This window comes from Periplaneta americana, chromosome 12, assembly GCF_040183065.1.
Source record: "Periplaneta americana isolate PAMFEO1 chromosome 12, P.americana_PAMFEO1_priV1, whole genome shotgun sequence".
NCBI classification, from domain to species: domain Eukaryota; kingdom Metazoa; phylum Arthropoda; class Insecta; order Blattodea; family Blattidae; genus Periplaneta; species Periplaneta americana.
Window position 1 is genome coordinate 142,542,564 of NC_091128.1, and position 19,734 is coordinate 142,562,297.

At 35.6% G+C, this 19,734-nt stretch overlaps 1 protein-coding gene across 1 annotated transcript in view; it reads right to left on the reverse strand.

The window, feature by feature from the left end:
- The window catches only part of LOC138709982 (dual specificity calcium/calmodulin-dependent 3',5'-cyclic nucleotide phosphodiesterase 1-like), a 199,808-nt gene that overhangs the window by 101,271 nt on the left and 78,803 nt on the right, over nucleotides 1-19,734 (reverse strand). The gene's annotated exons all lie outside the window — the stretch shown is intronic.

Sequence of the window (19,734 nt, forward strand, 5' to 3'; positions counted from 1 at the left end):
TCGCGATGGGTACATCCTCCATGAGCAGCGCAAGAGTACTTGAAGAAATAAATGAATAATTCACTTCATAATTAACTGCAAATGTCAGTAAAACCTGCCTTTCTTTCGATGTCGCGTAGTTCCTACACAAGGCATCGGAGAACATGGGTTGTTTTACGAAAAATGATCCTCATTGCGAGATCTATAGATTCCCAGAGTTTGTTGTAGAGATCCTGAATCACCCTGTATATGATTATGTTTGAGCTCTCTATTATTAAAGGCCTATTTTAAACTTGTTTTTTTTTTTCAAAACAACTCCAATTCTTGTCCAAAAGTTTGTGTTATTGTGCATGTCACTTGAAAACTCACTCAGTTCGTAGACTAATTGATAAAAAAAACTAGTCCAGTTATTTCTTAAAAATGGACAAACGCGTTTTGATATCACAAAAACAAATAAACAACCTATTATGCGTTTCGCAATTAATTAAATGCATGGTTAATTAGAAAATTAGGCTGAAAGTCTGGGTAGTTTGGCAACAGCGCATCGCCGGCTCATCTTTGAATACACACAGGAACTTACGTCTAAATAGCAGCATTCCGCCACTTAGTTACTGCAGTAGGAATGCCAAACTTCCTAATGGCAGGAAATAAAGGTACGTGTTAATCTTTTTATTTAATTTGCAAGAAAACCGTCCACTTTATTTAAAAACTGCAAAGGGATAAATAATTTCTTATCAGTTTATCTAATGATAAGAGTAAAAATCAGAATCGTACATATAGTAGGCCCCTACTTATCGAGTGAAATAGTGTTAATATTTAGAGGAAAAACTTTTTTTTTTTTTTTTTAGGAAAGTATTCATTTGTGACTAATATGTTATCAGAATTTTTTGTTGTAGTACTCTACCCAAGGAATAAACTGTTAAATTGTGAACAATAATATTATTTCCGGTACAGGGTGATTCACCAGGATTTACCGTCACTTACGAAGATTATTTCCGAAGATATTCTGAGCAAAAAAATGTCACATAAACATTTGTTCTAAACTCAAAATTTTCAGAGCTGCACTAATTTGAAATTGTTTGTAAAATACCATTATTCTTGAATTTTAAGGGCAAAAAATATTACAGATAAAGAATGAACTATTCAGGAGTATCATTTCTTTAATTAGCTAGTATTCTAAAGCTAAAAATGTGTTGTGAATTCCATAGTTGCTTCGTACAGATTTTTTTCCCCCGATTTTTAACTACAAAATTATATTTTCTTATATATTTATCACAACAATTGTTACAAGTCACGCCGCTCTTGTAAATTCTTCAAGATTGTATATTAGGTTGCATAATTAAACTGTAAAGAATCAAGTTCCTAAAGTCGTATGATTTGTAACAGTTTTTGTTATAAGTGAGTAAGAATGATGTAATTTTTAGTTAAAAATTGAAAAAAAAAAAAAAAACGAAGTCTGTACAAAGCAATTAAAAACATATTTTTAGCTTCAGAACACTAGCCAATTTGCGATGCTGATATAACCTCGGCAGTTGCGAGCGTCGTTAAATAAAACATAACATTAATATTAATATTAATTAGCCAATTAAAAAAAATTATACTTCTAACCAGTTCATTCTCTATTTGTAATATTTTTTTTACCCTTAAAACAAAAGAAGAAAGGTATTTTACTAACAAATTCAAATTAGTGTAACTCTGAAAATATTGAGATTAGAACACATGTTTATATGATATTTTTTGCTCAGAATGTCTTCGGAAATAAGCTCCGTAAGGGGCGGTAAATCCCTGTGAATCACCCTGTATGGTCTGTCTTTTAGTACTTTCACATATTTGTAATCAAATTCTCCTTAGGACCATGTTATTTTTTTCCTGCATAGCCTGTTAATCAAATGTGTACTATGTATATACAAAACTTGGAATTAATTTTTGTATTTAGAGAAAGCAAGTACAATGAATATACCTTAAGGATTGCCACAATTGTCATAAACGAAAATTTTAAAATATGAACAATGGAGACGAGATCTCCCTTACCCGAATCTCGCGTGAATTTGAAAAAAAAAACAATGCAATCATGCCACTTACCTACAGGCATAAAAATCCACAATGAGAAGCATGACTGGAAATTTATTTGAAACAAATAGGTATATTATTATCTACAGTAGACGAACAATAACGCTGTCTATACATGCTTCATTACGGCCTTAGGCTCCAGTTGATATATACTATGGAGCGGAAAATGGGAATATATCAATACTTGATATTTCCCTACAGATTGTAAGTAATTATACATTCCTAACCAACTTCATTACAATGGCAGTATTTTTTTTTTTATTTTCCTGCCTGAAATCAACATTAAAAATGAAACGTCAATGTTTGTGCTCGTAATTTCAAATTTAATTTATTACATTGTTTTATCGCAGCTTGATTACCGGTAGTAAGCTACTGTTTATTTTGAATTGCCACTTCAGATTTATCTGCCATATCTGTGTAACTTCACGAGTATGAAAACGAAAATTGTAAGGATTTTACAGAAAACTTTGTCTTATCTCTAATTTAAAACAGATTAGGTCTAAATTGGCTATGGAGAGAACTAGGATCTATAAACACGAAAACTATTGGAAGAATAGTAAGAGAGAGGGCAAAAGAAATTTCAAGACAAGATATTTTTAGTAATATGAAAGACGTAGGATCACTAAAATACTATAGGGAGGTTAAGCAGTTTTGGGAACAGGAAGAATAATATATGTTAGACTAAATTCAAGGGAAGAGAGAATAGGAATGACATGGTGGAGATTAGGTATCTGGAGACTCAAGAATAAGAGAGGGAACGTAGAGAAGTATAAATGTCCTTTGTGTGGACTAGCTGAAGATGTAATGCATATTGCGTTAAAGTGTCGGCAACGAATGGTTTGAGAAACAGTTGGGTGGATAAAAATTTTCTACAAATAAACGCTATAGTAGCTTATAAAAAAATGAATGGTCACCTAAACGCAAGCAATCTGCATAAATTAGGAAAATTTCTTTTTAGAGTTAAAATTAGATGGGAAGAGAAAGTCAAAGCTCTAACGGAGATGGAATTATAAATGTTGAGTAGTTGCACGATAAGAAACTACGAAGAGTAGTCAATGAAGTAATAGAAGAATTCTTAAGAGAGTAGGAGTTTTAAATAAAAGAGGTATACTTATTAGTTGATTATTATTATTAATTTTATCATTTTTATTATTATTTTTATTATTAGTAGTATTATTATTGTAAACAGAGGATACTTATAAGTTCAAATGTATTAATTTTTTGTTATATTTGTATAGAGAGTGATGGCGGATTAAGAACTGGAATATATCTAATCCGCCATGACGTGAACAATGATTGATGAAATAAATAAATAAATAAATAAATAAATAAATAAATAAATAAATAAATAAATAAATAAATAAATAAATAAATAAATAAATAAATAAATAAATAAATAAATAAATAATCTCTAATTTAGCCTTTTTATACAGACTGAAAGGGTATAATTGCATTAATTTGAACTAGTAAAAGATATGAATAAAACTAGTAGAAAAGTTCGAATAAGCGTTTCTCTATCTATAATGATTATGAAAAAAAGTCGAATTTCTATTGACTGACTGGAAGTGGATACGTTGCAACAGCGCAGTGCTTTGTTTACAGCTGCGGAAGTTCGAAGCATGAAGAATAGCAATAAGCAAAGGATTAGTTTCTGCTTGCATCAAAAGCTCTTTGAGGCCTTTCAGTGAGAAGGTGATCGATAACAGCTGATTTGTAGGTCAGTGTGCTTTCTAAAGACGAAGATTCATACATGCGCTGTTATTTTTACGAATAAAGTAAACAGAACGGAATCCTATAATGCCATATTGTAGGATGGAATGAACTAAACTCAAATATAATTTGTCTTAATGTTATTTTTTCCATAAAATGTCTTAGTAAAACACATTTATAAATTGTTTTACGTAGTTTAAGACACAGATAGTTTATATGCAAGAAAATATCTAGGTAAGTATTATTATAGATCAACATTTACGATGGGATTATCACAATATAAACTATCTGTGTCTTAAACTACGTAAAGAATTTATACATTTGTTTTACTAAGACATTTTATGGACAAAATAACATTAAGACAAATTATATTTGAGTTTAGTTCATTCCATATGGCATTATATGATGAAGTTTTCACTGATGCCATTAATATTACAGAGGACAATAATACAAATATGTATTAAGAAAAAATGGATTATCATACACGCCTCATATACAAGGAATTGAATGTACTGAATATTAAACAAATATTAAAATACTACCATAAAATAATAACTATGATGACCATGGTTACAGTACAAGAAGACACATTATATCATGTCCTTTGTTTGAATCCAAATGTAATTCTGAAGCAGAACTAAGACATGCCTCAAATTTTGGCCCGAGATTGTAGAATAACTTCATTAAAAACATTCAAAATTAGCATCTTCCAATATTAAATTATTTAAAAAGCAAGCACCTCTACAATGAACCTTCAATCAGCCACAAAGATGTAGTTATTTAAATGCGACTAGTAAGGGCAGTGATAGATAAGACTACTCACTATGACTGCGTCCCGATTTTGACTTTCCAGAGGAAGAGGGCAGAGGATGCGTCACTATTTTGTATACGAACATACCCTTGCGTTGTGGCGTCACATATACTTCGAAATGAACGTACCTGTACCTGCGCTGTGACATCACATATACTTCGAATCAGGCAACTTCATTTCACGATGAAAGAGTAATAGAACAGAGAAAAATTCTCTCCGGCGCCGGGACTTGAACCCGGGTTTTCAGCTCTACGTGCTGATGCTTTATCCACTAAGCCACACCAGATACCCACCCCGGCGCCGGACAGAATCGTCTCAGTTTAAGTTCCAACTCTTGGGTTCCCTCTAGTTTCCGCCCTCTGCACTACGTCATAGATGTCTATGAACGTAGGACTAAAGTCCACACACGTGCTGAGGTGCACTCGTTATGAGTGACTAGTTGGCCGGGATCCGACGGAATAAGCGCCGTCTTAAATCACGAAGTGATTTACGCATATCATATATATTATTTACTGTACCGAAGTGCATATGATATTTCCATGCAGATATTCTGCGTCATCATACGACATCTATGACGTAGTGCAGAGGGCGGCCACTAGAGGGAACCCAAGAGTTGGAACTTAAACTGAGACGATACTGTCCGCCGCCGGGGTGGGTATCCGGTGTGGCTTAGTGGATAAAGCATCAGCACGTAGAGCTGAAAACCCGGGTTCAAATCCCGGCGCCGGAGAGAATTTTTCTCCGTTCCATTACTCTTTCATCGTATGATGACGCAGAATATCTGCATGGAAATATCATATGTACTTCGGTACATTAAATAATATAAATAATATATAAAATTTCATTGCAGTTTATAGGTAGCTGAAATACGGAGCCTAGTTATTACTTCGAAGAAATGACAAATGAGTATTTTTTTCGGCTTGTCCTTCGCGTTGATATCTTCCCATTCATACGTCTGAATACCCAATAGTTTTATCATAAACGGAAAATATTTTGATATGATACCTCTTGCACAAAAGGGGAGATCTATAACTTAAACGTGATTAATATATTTCAGTATTATTTGCATTTATCCTGGTAATAATGAACAGTTTGACCCGTAGACATTTTGTTTTTCAGGATTAACTTCCTATGATTGTATGAGAAGATTCGAAGAGAACGTCAGGATGTAGACCTTCGGCTCCCCCCTTCTACCAATAATGTATAACACAATGTCAATATGGCGGTTGCTGTCGTCTGCGATACGACAAACTTTTTTGTTGATTTTTGAGTTTCGTTTTTTTTCTGGTTATTATATGCTTATTTAAGTTGTATTAACTCTTGCTAAGTGGTTTTATATTTTATTTTATCAGTCTTAGTATTTATTTTGTTATTGTTAATATTTTGTTTTATTATTATCATTATTATTATTTATTAATTTGTATTACTATCTTTGTATTATCTCAATCACGGTTATTATTGTTATTATTACTAGCTGAAATCACCCGTCGTTGCCTGTGTTTTCCTTTCTGCCTCTATTTTTAATTAAACTGATTGTTAGGAGTTTCGGAAATCTCGGAAATCCAACTACAGACAACCAAAACTAATTGTCTTTACTAAGCTTTCCTTATCCCTAAAAGATGAATTTTTCTATAGCGTTCACGTACTTGAATTAATGAACTTCTTAGCCAAATGCCTGCCAGGGTTAACTCAATTTAATCACCTGTAGATCAGGCATCGAAAAGAAAACATTTTGTCATGTGCCTTACGTCCAACTGTTTTTAATATATGTTTATTTGTTTCTGTTTATTTATTTATTTGTTTGTTTATATATTATATATATTTATTTATTTATATTCTGACGTAGTTTAGGCCATTAGGCCATCTTCCACACCGCCAGAAATACGAGTAAATAATAGAAAATCAAACTAAAAACAAAGACAAACCAAACGATAATATATACAGGCTACAGTCACACAACCTAGATTGTCTAGATTTTGGCCTTCATGATGTATCAACAATCTTATTTCATGTCGTGTTATTTTTCCATGGCCTCATGGAAGTTGATGTTGAATACAACAGACAATAATAAAGAACAATTGACTGTATAAGATTGCATTTTAATATTATACATCAATGTTTCATCGTATTTATTTTTATTTTTTTATCTTTTTAATTAATTTAACGTCCATTTGTCCGATTTTAATGTAGCCTATGTTCTTCTCCTGGTTATGAAGGTTAAATGTGGAAACTTTGACAAATATCGGTCAAAGCGTGTAGATTTGTATACAGTACATACATATATACATACATACATAGCCACATTGACTTTTATATATGAGATTATTATTATTATTATTACTATTACTTCTATCATCAACATTATTATTGATATCTGTAAAATTTATTTAGACTCTACTGGACTGTACCCGAGCACGAGCATATGCCCATTTCGGGTACTACTCATATCTATTCATATGTAGATACAAATGATTTTTTTTAGACTAAACCCTTATTCAAATACCAAAATGACATTTGACCTTTTGGTTACTTGCAGCCTAAAGATTCTGTTCTTAAAATTAACGCAGTTATACCCCTTTCATCCTGTAGAATTAGAAGTATTTTTTTAGTTGGTTATTTTACGACGCTTTATCAACATCTTAGGTTATTTAGCGTCTGAATGAGATGAAGGTGATAATGCCGGTGAAATGAGTCCGAGGTCCAACACCGAAAGTTACCCAGCATTTGCTCATATTGGGTTGAGGGAAAACCCAAGAAAAAAACCTCAGCCAGATAACTTGCCCCGACCGGGAATCCAACCCGGGCCACCTAGTTTCGCGGCTAGACGCGCTAACCGTTACTCCACAGGTGTGGACAATTAGAAGTAAGGACGCATTTTCAGTACCCTCTTACACTGAATGTAATTTTTGGCAGTCCTCTTGGCTATGACTGGTTATGTTTCTTGACTCTGAATTACTAGTTGTCGGAGTCCTGTTACCGTATTTCTGTTTCAACAGAACGCAATATAGAATCATAGATAAAGAAGCGGCTGATGATAAACGAGTTTCGTAACGCCTTCTGAGGGGTGGGGATTACATTTTTGTCAGAGACAGGAAGATGGTGTGGGAGAGTGAGCACCTGATGAGCACTCAGGGGATTCCCTATTCCAAAAAAAGTTATCACAACTTGGTGGATGGAAAACTTTGAGGGAAAGTGTGACAAAGTTAAACTACAGGGAAAAAAAAAAATCAATATTGAAGACGGCGGAAATATATAGGTGACGAGCTTCTCTTTCTTGTAAATGAGACTCCGAATCAATATGTAAGGTTCATCAGTGACGTCGCAGCTGGTAATTTAGGTGTAGACTACAGTCAGCGAAACTGGAACAAGTGACTTTGACTGTTTCGTGACGATATGCCGCAGAACAGAGGCGAACTCTTAATTACGTGTACTTATGCCGAAAGATACAATACAGACATGAGAATTAAAGGTACATTTTAGAATAATGTCAAAGTTGATCATCTTCAATATCGATTGACGTTAGAATACAGTATAATAAGCAACATATCATTCTTTAGAGGTGTGGTCAATTTTCGTGATTCTTTTCTACTAGCTCTGAGGATGAAAAGTTTATATGAACCTCGGTCCGAACACGCTTTTCGTTACTAGAGCTGGGGACGGAGCGAGTAGAACTGTAGAGTTACTCGGTTCTATCGGTTTATGTGCTTGGCAGCGGAGCACCGAAGTTACTCGGTTAAGGCTGGTTCACAATAAACCGGGAATAGAAACGACAACGAGAACGAGAACGGAAATAATGTTAAAATAAGTGTATTTAAATGTGAGCGTTCACAACAGTCAATTGTGAATGCTCACATTTAAATACATTTATTTTAACAATATTTCCGTTCTCGTTCTCGTTTCCATTCCCGGTTTATTGTGAACCAGCCTTTAACCGTAGCCGTTACCGATCAGTTCAAACGTTCAGCCAGAGTTCAATGTTTTACTTAATTCTAGCAGACAACAACGTAGGTACTGTTGTATTTAAATATTTTCTGCTGCAGGACAAATTATTTCCTTATCCCCAAGGAGGGCTGAAAGGCCTCTAGTATTGAAGAGGAATTCATTCTATTATATGACCTGTCAAGTGGGCCTAATGAACACTGACAGTCTGAACATATTACTATACATAATAATAATAATAATAATAATAATAATAATAATAATAACATATATTATACATCATTATTATTATTATTATTATTATTATTATTATTATTATTATATTAGAGTGTTTGATTAATATTAAAATATATTAAAAAAGGAAGTGCATTATATTTTTATTCTATTTGTGTTTATTGGATTTGTGTTACCTCATCAGTCATCATTTTATTCGTATTTATTTCTACGAATTATATTACCGTACCTCATTACTTTAATTTATCAATAATATTACTCTTCACCAAAGAGAACATGGTTGTATTGAAGGCTTGTAATGTTATAAAATAAATAAACATTATGTTCTTCAGTTTAAGATTCCACGTTTTATTGATTATTTTTTCCACTTTCCGTAATAGTAGATAATTCTCTGTGTTATTTTGAAGTGTTTTAGGCAGCGCTTCATGGAGCCCGTTTCTTTCTGTCTTCTTTTTTACTTAGCTGCAGCGTTTAACGTTTACCTCACATGTTAATTTATTAGCTGTTAGTATTATAAATTATTTTATCAATTTTATTTCGTCTGTCATATATAACAACACTGAAAGTTAAATAGGCCTTTCATACAAAACAACTCCGCAAAGAGTTGTGATCTCACAAATGAAATTTGCTACTGCCATTTTGCAATGAAGAGAAGCACTTTTTTCTCGTCAATTGGCAAAGCGAAAGCGCTTTACTACAACGCTTTTAAAACACGCTTGGTTTCACTTTCAAAGTACGTTCTAAAATCGACTCAATCTATCTAAATTTTAAATCTGCCGCCACAAATTTGTACTCTGTACTGTACTCGGTTCAACCGAGTAATGACGTCACAGTAACTGCTCCGAACCGAACCGCTCCGTCCCCAGCCCTACTCGTTACAGTTAAAGAAGTCCAATCCTCAAAAAACAGATAATATTCGAAGTATATATATATATATATAAACGAATAGCTACTATAGGATATCTAAATTTGTGCAAAATTAATTATACACAGCATTACTCGTGTTGTACGTACTGAAAAAGATTGTCTGATCATGTGCGTTGTTAGCAAAAGAGGAGTTGAGGCTAAGCAGCGTTGTCAGACAGAGCCTAAACGGAGCGGAGCGCTCCACTATGACTGGTTGCGTGCTCCGGTGTTTCCACAGACATAAGCAAGTTCACGCTCCGACTGCACTCTCTAGCTCCACAACCGGTTTTGGAGCTTACAACTCTGACACTACTGTGCTAAGGGATATGCTACTGGAGCCAAATGATAGCTGTCAGCACTATGGGATGAAGATAAATGCAAACAACACGAAAACCATGGTTACCAGAAGAAAAATAAAGAAGGTAAACGTGGGAATTCGAAATAAGCCAGTAGAATAAGTGGACAGCCTCAAACACTTAGGTTGTATGTGTTTTTTTTTAAATTGGTTAATTTACGACGCTTTATCAAATGCTATGGTTATCATGTCTGAGTGTTAACGCATTTGCTCAAAATGGTTTGAGGGTAAACCTCGGAAAAAACCTCAATTAGATAACTTGCCTCAAACAGGATTTAAAACCAGGCCCGCTCGTTTCACGGTCAGGTATGATAACCGTTACGCCACAGCAGTAGACTTTTGAGTATAGTGTAAGTAGTACCTTAAGCTGCTGCCAGAAAGTCAAAAGGAGGATAGCAATGGAAAAGGAAGCTTTTAATAAAATAGAGGAGAATTTTTGCGGACCTTTGGAAATAGAACTAAGGAAAAGACTAGTGAAATGTTTTGTGTGGAGTGTGGCATTGTATGGGGCAGAAACATGGACATTACGAAAAAGCGAAGAGAAACTGCTGGAAGCATTTGAAATGTGAATGTGGAGAATAGTGGAGAGTGTGAAATAGATGGACAGAATAAGGAATGAAGCTGGGGTAGGCGAAGAAAGAATAATGCTGAAACTGATTAAGAAGAGAAAAAGTAATTGGCTAGGTCACTGGCTGAGAAGGAACTGCCTATTGAAGGATGCACTGGAAGGAATGGTGAACGGGAGAAGAGTTCGGGGCAGAAGAAGATATCAAATGATAGACAACATTAAGATATATGGATCATATGCGGAGACTAAGAGGAAGGCGGAAAATAGAAAAAGACTGGAGAATGCCAGATTTGCAGTGAAGGGCCTGCCCTTTGGCAGAACACTATGAATGAATGAATGCACTGAAAAAGTACTACAGTGAAACTTTTCAATAGCGGACACCGCCGGGGAAAAATTAAATGTCCGTTATTGAGAAGTGTCCGCTATTTAGAAAATTGTTATAGGCGTGACTCCTCCTCTTTGCTTACGTCTTAGGAAGTGAAGGCTCTATAAAGTCTAGGTAGGTAATATCGTTCGCCATTTTTGTTCTTTCATTGCCGAGCTACCAGACGAGGGATCTATTTGCCAAACCGTTAAACATTATCACGTCGTAGCTCCTATGATAATAAATCAAACGCACTGTAATTGAGCAAATAACGTCCTCGTGTGCTTTCTGCGAACGCCAACGAAAGAGCCAACATGGCGGGCGATTATATTAAGTATTTATCGAGCCTTAGAAATGCATGACGTCTTCATCAGCGAATTACAAGACGCACACGTTTAAATGTAGCCGATCTGTAACGTGATTGGCTGCCGGAAATAGAGCGACGGGACTATAGTATGTATACAGTACATAAAATTTCTCATACATATTCAACACTATATTTTACAGTATACTACAATAGACAGTGGGATTGTGAGATTGTTTACAGTATTCAGCCAGAGAGAAATCGTACCAGTAAATGTTTTGTAAATGAAATAAACATCAGTTACTGTATCACTTCACCTTACACAAAGAAATCTAGAATTGCATTCTCAGTGTATGATTTTAAAATAACATCCTTGTTTTTCAAAATTTCACTAATCTGAGTTTTTTCCACATTAAACTTTGTGGTCAGCTCACGAACACTTAGTTTCTCCTTTTCACTATGCTTTACAATGTCCACTGTCTCTTTCAGTGACAAACGTTTACGTTTTTGTGACATTTTTAATGTGACTGTACTTCCGAACACTCAACTTGACAAACTAAAGTACGGACTGCTCACGTACACAGTGTTGCCAACAATTGTTCGTATAATCCCGCTAGATGACTTTCGAAAACCCGCGATTTTCTAGCGAATATATCTAGATTTTAATGTATATTTATTATTCAATAATAATAATAATAATAATAATAATAATAATAATAATAATAATAATAATAATAATGATCAAGATAGAGCATCCACCCGCCAATGTAACGACATTCGCCCACCAATGTAACAAATATTGCATACGTTTTTCATTGCCAATGTGGCGCTATAAAGCAATTTTGAACACTTTTATCACAGACACAACATATTTCAATTCTTATTGCACTATATATGTTACCGTTAAAACCCAAAATCCGACAAAACCTGTTTCAACTAGCAAAAAGTAATTTTAAAATATAGATAGATAAAAAATGAATTTTCGTAAGATCTAGAATCAATGACAGGTTAGGTTTGGTTTGTATAGGTTTTTTTAGGCTTTTACCAAACGAAAATCTAAACAAACCAAACCTAACCTGACATTGATTTTAGATTATACGAAAACTCACTTTCTATCTTTATTTGCTTAAACTGGTTTTTACTAGCTGAAACTGGTTTTGACAGATTTCGGGTTTTAACGGTAACATATATAATATGGAATTATCACTACATTAACACATCCATTATTTCACAGAACACACACTGAATGAATTAAATGTAATTATGAAAGCCGCTTATAATGCTAATATGAATTTTATTTTAGAAATTTTAAAGATTAAAAACCGCTAGTATTCCCGCTAAGCGGGATAATATAATTTTACCCGCGAGATGGGTATTCAAAAAAGCTAGATTTAGCGGGAAAGCCGCTGAATTGGCAACACTGCACATACAGTATCGCAACTAACAACTGTGCTGCTTACCTTCAATAAAGTACAAGAACGTTCAAATGCACGGTAATGATTGTTGCAAAGAATTCCGTTATTATTTTATTTACAACCGTCTTTTTCGTTTTTTCTTTCACGCTGTCCGTTATTTGGAAGTTTTAATTGTTGTTGGGAGATACATTTCAGTGTCCGCGTCCGTTATTGAGAATGTTTGCTATTTGGAAGAATTTTATCATAAGGGCCAATGTTATTTTGCAGGGTAATTTTAAAATGTCCGCTATTGAGAGGAGTCCGCTATTGGGAAGTGTCCGTTAAAGGAAGTTTCACTGCATTTCATAATAAGAAACAGACGTTTTATTCATTGTGATTATAAAAATATTGTTTTTCCGCTTATCTAGATGGACGGTAAAGGATTTCATCGACTTTTTTAATGACAGTGAACTTCCTATACAAATAACACATTATTGGTAACGTGACGAAGTACTCGCTTGTTGTGAAACATACATATAAAGAGGAAGTAGGCTACAGTATGTGTCATCTTCAGCACGACTGTCCCCGGGGATGCTATCTGTAACAGCTTGTGTATGCCACACTGGTTCCTGACGCGCACGTTCTCCTCAGCGGCATTGTGGATGAATGTCACCTCATTTCAAGCAACTGCCGAACTTCTCGGACGTGTTCTGCAGAACAACACGGCACACTGTGAAGAGTGAAGTAGACCACTTCGAACATATCCTATGATTGCATTTGTGAGGACTGGAGGGATATAATTTGCACGAGAAGCGTGTCTTACTTATTTCATCGTTTTTATAGTACCGGTAGGTTATTTTAAGGTACTTTATCAAAATCTCAGGTTATTTAGCGTCTGAATGAGATGAAGGTGATAATGCCGGTGAAATGAGTCCGGGGTCCAGCACCGATAGTTACCCAGCATTTGCTCATAATGGGTTGAGGGAAAACTCCGAAAAAACCTCAACCAGGTAACTTGTCCAGACCGTATTTCATCGTTATAACCAGTAAAACACGCTCCAAAATTTACGGCAAACATTTCAGGAACACTACGTATATATGAATTGGCAGGAAGTTACAAAATTTTCGATATGAAAAATGCAAAATAAATTCAGTAAACTGTTAAAGAAGACGTTATGAACGAAAGAAGAAATCAGTTATAGTTTACGAAGAGAAAGGAGAGTATAATATTCTCTTGTGGTCATTACCATTGTCTATAATGACATAATTTTTTTATCCTGAAATGAAAAATTATCACTGATTATCTTTATAACTTCTTTACTGTGTTAACATTAGAAAATTACCTGGTTGACTAGTTTTGAAGTGATATTCTTCATTGTCCGAATCCAAGTGAAGGTCCCCCATTACCTTCTGGTTTCCTGTTGTGGTTGGATGTGTTCATGATTGTGTCGAAAAGGGTGTATGTTTTGAAATGGTGTGTATTGAGTGTTCAGGATATGCTGTGGGTGTCTTTTTGTAAGTTTGTAAATTTCATAAAGATCTAGAGTGTCAAGTGCTTGTTTTTTTTGGCTGCATATGTAGGGCTAGTATTTTCATTTTTTATTGGGTTATTTTACGACGCTGTATCAACATCTAGGTTATTTAGCGTCTGAATGAAATGAAGGTGATAATGCCGGTGAAATGAGTCAGAGGTCCAGCACCGAAAGTTACCCAGCATTTGCTCGTATTGGGTTGAGGGAAAACCCCGGAAAAAACCTCAACCAGGTAACTTGCTCCGACCGGGATTCGAACCCGGGCCACCTGGTTTCGCGGCCAGACGCGCTGACCTTTACAAGGCAAACATTTCAGGAACACTACGTCTATATGATTTGGCAGGGAGTTACAAAATTTTCGATATGGAAAATGCAAAATAAATTCAGGAAACTGTTAAAGAAGACGTTACGAACGAAAGAAGAAATCAGTTATAGTTTACGAAGAGAAAGGACAGTATAATTCTGTTGTGGTCATTATAGCTCGCGCAAGGAACGATTACCGAAAAGCAATGGTGGCGTTGCTGTCTGTTTTGACGTGAGTATGTAGGTACGCCGAGAGGGGGAGAGGTACGGGCCGATGGAAGTACTGTCTCTTCCAAGAAGATGAACAAATGAGGACAAAAATTCGAAGCTAATTAAACACGCAACATATGTTTACGAATGAAATAATAATACCGTGCAATACAAGACACGTATTCACATGCAATGAAACAAACTTAAGTCGTAATGTAACTATCACAACGCAAGACTGATTCCATCGATGTCATGTCTCTTTCGACTGTACTCTTAAATATCATTCAAGCTATCTCGTGACCTTTCCTGTCGCCCGCTCTTCCTTATCGCATTGTTGCATTCGCATTCCTTCCGTCGCTATTCCCTGCTTGCGAGACCTATACCATTGTCTATAATGATGTAATTTGTCGTTTCAGAATAAAAAAGATTATCACTGATTATCTTTATAACTTCTTTAATGTGTTAACTTTAGAAAATTACCTGGTTGACTAGTTTTGAAGTGGTATTTTTCATTGTCCAGGGTCAGGTCCCGTACTTCCTTCTGGTTTCCTGTTGTGGTGGGGTGTGTTTATGATTGTGTTGGAAAGGGTGTGTGTTTTGAAATTCAATTGAGTGTTCAGGATGTGCTGTGGGTATGTTTTTATGTGTATGTAAATTTCATAATAGTACATTATGCAACGAGCCTATAATGATAGTAATTAAGACGCAAGCATGTTTGTTTATGAAACGAGCGCAAGCGAGTTTCATAATTTTCATACGAACGTCTTAATTACCATTATAGGCAAGTTTCATACGACTTTTTATGCTCGACCATATTTCTAACTTGAAGTTATTCAAAAGTAGGTCATGTTATGGTTATGTAAGTGAGTAGCGAACTGACCTGAATTGTGAGATGTGCGCAGACGCGAAAGTATTGACTTTTTCCGAGGCCGAATGTCATTGACCTTGATATAACGTAGAGAATAAGATGAACATTAGCCTTGATATAACCTGGAAATTGACTTAGAATTGAAAAACGAGATGACAAATTGAATTTATTTGAATATTATTTACAATTAACGCTAATTATTACAGTAACAGAACATAACCTTCTGCGACAGTATTGGATTTTCAGCCTCCGTGACTTTTCGCTAATTGTCTTTCGATTGCATATCCGAGAATAATCGATACTTGCGGAATAGTACAAAGGTGATTTGTCATTGGCTGAACACCTGAACTTTAATGAATAGGTGTATTTTAATGAGGTGCATTAAAGGGCTACTACCAGGTGTATAATTACTACATTTCGGCATGGTCGAGCATAAAGATTTAAAGTGTCAAGTGTCTGTTTTTTGGCTGGATGTGTAGTATTTTCATGTCTGTGTCTATGTTGCTGTAGTTATGATTTGAGTTTGTGATGTGTTCTGCATAGGTTGAATTGTTGTGTAGTTTGGTTATGGCTGTGATATGTTCCTTGTAACGTGTTTGGAATGATCTTCCAGTCTGTCCAATTTAGAAGTAGTTGCAAATATTGTATGATAATTTGTATACACCAATTAAGTTGTATTTATTTGTGTGTTGTCTGTTTGTTGAGATGTTTTTGTAATGTGACCTATGTGTTCTATTTTAGTTTCTTTAAAGATGATGCAATCTTGTATGTGTTCTTGTTTTTGTATGTTAGTGTGATGATTATATTTTATATTTATTTAGACTGTGTTATAATTTATTTAATTGTGTTATTTTAATTAAAGAATTTATTAAATTGTTAAACATTTCTAACCTTAATATGTTGGATAAAAATATTATACTTAACGTTAACATTCTCTTAATATTGTATATTCGACGACTAAATAGCCATTTATAACAATGGAGGGAAGACAGTTATCAAACAGTAATCTGTTTCAATTTAAACAAAATTTATAGCATACATGTGAATGATCTGTCAATTTACTGCAAGCAGAACGTTAACTAATGGCATGTCGCTGTGATCCATACTGGCCAGTATGCTTGTTAGAGATACACTTGTTCATCAGTGACTGTTAATTTCATGTCCACTGGAAACTGAGTGATTGGTGTGTTTATCACTCGGCGGATTACAGATTAGTGATCGGTAGAAGACAGAACAACCAAATTATATGCAAAGATTTAAAATATTTGACGAAGACTATATGCAATATTCAAATTTAAACGTTCATTCAAATGAGAGTCCAAACCTATTGCGAGGGGTTAGATCTTGTTTTGCATTGTGCAACTGCCGAGGTTATATCAGCGTCGCCGGTATGCCGGTATTTTGTCCCGCAGGAGTTCTTTTACATGCCAGTAAATCTACTGTCCGAATTTCACGAGAGGATCCCTGCGAGGGGAGTATGGTCCTTGCGGGGTAAGAGGAGAGGGTAAGCCAGTAACTCGGCGTTCTTGAAGGAGCAGGTGGATGGGAGTGGTGTCATTGGCCGGCTGGGACAAACAAGACTCAATGAATGGCCGGGCGGTGTCGTGTCGGGGATTAGTTGTAAGAGTGGGGGGAAAACTCGCATTCCTTGCTCGGATCTTCTCGTGAAATGCGGACAGTACTGACATGAACCTAGCACACTTAAGTGCCATCGACCTGGGCCGGGATCGAACCCGCAACCTCGGGCACAGAAGGTCAGCACTCTACCGACTGCGCCACCCAGGCCAACTAACACCCTGTATAAAGTCTGTAATGTTACGTTAGCTAGTAAAAGATCTGCCTGAAGAGGACATTATTCCAAACAGAGCTACTCGATGGAATGGAATTTACAGGATGGGGGCACTATAGCCCAGCACTGCGACCTGTTATGATCTATTGCGCTAACTCTCAAGCAAGGTGCATTCCCATATCCACAATCGCTGACTACGATAAGGTTCGCTGCGCACCCTGGTTTCGAACAGGCAACCCCCCTCGCCCCTAGGCCAGCCCCCTCCGTGCGTCGTCAGCCGGCGACCGGGGAATGCTATGGAATAATGACAAAATGGAGAAATGTTGACGAAATTATGTAGATGCGTAATATGGGAAAAACGGGAGAAACCCGAGAAAAACTCCAATTGCGACCTTATCCGTCATAAGTGTCACTGAATTTTTCAATGAAAAATCCCAGACGTGACCAGGATTCAAACCCGGGCCGCCTGCGTGACAGGCTGGAGGTCTGACCACTCAGCCACCGCAGGGGGTGAGATACTTAATGAATGCAAAGAACATAAACCAAACCAATATCCGAAGTTTATCAAAGCTAAAGTGTAGGGAAGGAATTATGATAAAGTTGCCTAATTCCGTGATACTCCTAATCCCATGATACTTTTTTAAAACTGAATGTCAGTCAAAGCTTTGCCGTTCGACTATAGCGCCAGACATCTTCCTCGAAAGAGTACGTTTTTCACCTACTTTTGAGACATTGGTAAACTTCATAGCAAGATACCCAATCCCGTGACATTTAGTGAAAAAAACGTATCACAGAATTAAGATTATCACGGAATTAGCCAACATTACCCTACATTGTGGCAGATACAATGACGCATTTCTTACACTGCCTCAGAGAAAGCAGAATTTTTTACAATTGGCCTAAATTTACAATGATGGCTAAGAGTCAGTTAGGTGGCAACCCCACAATCAAACTTATTCTGCGTACCGTTTGTAACCGGACCAATTACATTCATTTACTCAGTTTCTCAGATAATAATCACTTACAGTAATCTTTTATTTTATGACATTATTTGAAACTATAACGAGATATCATTACACAATAAAATTTAAATAAGAAAATGTTTAGCAATATTGTATTTCAGCCTCTTGCTATTGTGGTATTTGTCAAACAATAGCAACTTCAAGAAAAAAAATATATGCAATACCTAACAATTTACATCGCAAGGCAGATCTTTTAAATGCTCTCCTCGCTTTCACATAATATATCATCCATGAATACTTGGGGAGCTTAAGTTCAGTTTCAGAGATTCTTTTTCAATAAGAAGTAATATGTTAGGATTGGTCAAGGTATTAAGTCACTGGGAGTATTAAAATGATATATCGTAGTTTCAGAAGCCTCTGGAATAATGCATAACGCATGACAAATGGTGTGTAACAGAATATTTTTTAACTATAACTGTCGGAGTTAAATTATATTTCATGACCGGTCTTCTCGTCAGAACTGTAGAGCTTCAAGAAATTCTCTAGTGTGCAGGTAACCAGCACATGCTCTATTTCAAAATGTGTAGGGAGTAATAATAATTCGAAGTAAAAACACTATAGGCCTATGTAAAGTAACATTAGAAACAATTAATCATGGTATGCTGAACAGAAGAAATGAGGAACCGGAGCAGTCAAGCATTAACGGTGGCTCTTCACGTCGAATCTATCTGCCCTGATGATGGGACCTGTGTGTAAAGCCTACTGCAGTTCCGAAAAATTGGAGATGTTAATTTTAGGGCAAGGTGAAATGCCCAAAAAACCTATTTCTGGACACAACAACCGTGAAAGCCTAAAAATACTTGTGATTTTATACTGTAGTTTTTATATATATTATTATTTTAATCTGTGTTCTTTTGGAGAATGGTTTGATCTAACTATAGGTGAAACCTACAAAGTAGAACTTGTTTTAGGTACAAAGCATGTACGGTCAGAAGACCCGTGCACTGGATGTAAAAGAAAATTATGATAATATAACATCTGTGGGGAAACTCGGCAAATTTGGCAATATGGGAAATTTGGCAATATTCTTGTATTTTTCTATTGCCAAATTTCCTCCAGAGTTTTAAGAAGTTCAATGACACGATCATAGAGTGCAACATCTGAGTGTACTTTTAGTTTTCGTTTCATTCAAATCCGCGCATTATAGTGGCACATATTGTTACTAATAGAAAGAAGTGTTGAATACTTTCTTTTGACGTGGTGGTTGTGTGGACGTGTGTATAAAAAGACGGAAGAAAAGTGTTGTTCATTACCTACGTTTGTTTGTACATTACATATCAAAAGCTGAGATTCCATATTATAAGATAAGCCATTTATACATATAATTAATATTTTCTGTTACTAACTCATCAGGCCTTAGCTCGTTTTATGTTCTT